Source organism: Hippoglossus hippoglossus, chromosome 5, assembly GCF_009819705.1.
Source record: "Hippoglossus hippoglossus isolate fHipHip1 chromosome 5, fHipHip1.pri, whole genome shotgun sequence".
Classification (NCBI taxonomy): Eukaryota; Metazoa; Chordata; class Actinopteri; order Pleuronectiformes; family Pleuronectidae; genus Hippoglossus; species Hippoglossus hippoglossus.
In genome coordinates this window covers 2,636,541-2,637,807 of record NC_047155.1, presented here as the reverse complement: position 1 = coordinate 2,637,807, position 1,267 = coordinate 2,636,541, and the positions used below count along the sequence as shown (strand labels likewise).

Sequence of the window (1,267 nt, the reverse complement as noted above, 5' to 3'; positions counted from 1 at the left end):
TAATTTATTTCCATTTTGAAATCATGAAAACAAATTAGAATCAATCAGATTTAAGTTCCACTATAAATTAAGATAATCAATATACTGCCACACATATCATGTTGTTCCTATGTTATATTATCCCATAATATTACCTCTGCTAATAGATTATATTTGAATCCAGGCTTGTTTGTTTGTTTGCTTGGTGGAGGGATGTGGAACGGATCAGGGAAGAACTTTTTACCTTTTAACCTTTGTTGACGGAAATGTTTCATATATGAACTTGATGTGTAGATACCAGTCTTAAAATCCCGTGGAGATATTTGAAAACGTTGGTTTCTGTGGACAGATCTGAGTGCGTCATCCGTCATTTCTGTTCACGAAGACCATGTTCTGTTGTTTTTACCCAGTTGTTTTTACCCAGTCTGAGTACAGAAGTGTGTTTGTGTGTGTTGGCACGAGTGAGCAAAGGAGAGGTAGAGATGTTTCTTGTGCAGCAGAAAGATTTGTTATCGTGTTATATGAACGTGAACACAAACAAATCAACGAGGAGAAAAGAAATACCTTGACTTCATAGTGAATCAGATGACGTCAGCTGAAGTTCCTTTGTACGTCCCCCGGAGGGATCTTTGCTCACACTGTTAAAAGAACATGTTGAATGTTTGGATGTGAATGCGGTCACACCGGTTCCTAAAGCGGTCCACTTGAGATCAGACCACAAAACCCACATGTTAACACCAGGTGTGTACTCGGTGAAAGGAAACCACGTAAACACTAATTTAAAGGCATGAATGGGAATCGAACCCATGATCTTTGGTTTACGAGACCAACGCCTTACCACTTGGCCACCACGCCGTATGTGTTTGCCTGGTGAGTTAAACAGATCCCATTCACAACATCCCCACGGATGCTTTTCATTCACAAGTTACACATCCATCAGTATCTATGAGACCAGAGCATTTTAGTCCACACATCGATGGGATTTGATTTTGAAGTTAAATTTTTTTCTTTGTTCCAAAAGGAGAAGTCAATGATTCTGTAGATGAATCATGAACCAGTGGATGTGAACATGTTTTCTTGTGCGTCCCTGTGGACATTGAGGGAAATTGAACATTTTATATAACATGCTGCCGGAGAATAATCTGTCTCTAAACATTTCCACTATTTATTAAATTATAGTTTTCACACTGATGCATTAATTTAAATTTTAATCGTAACATGTGGAAGTGGGCTAATGAGATTATTGACACAGATACATGGTTTTCTAACGACAGTGACAATGATCACG

General features: G+C 38.4%; 1 non-coding gene across 1 annotated transcript; it reads right to left on the bottom strand.

Moving 5' to 3' along the window:
* Nucleotides 1-762: 762 nt before the first annotated feature.
* On the bottom strand, nt 763-834 carry trnat-cgu. Its single transcript has one exon. It is a non-coding gene; the product is annotated as a tRNA-Thr (tRNA).
* Nucleotides 835-1,267: the final 433 nt, after the last annotated feature.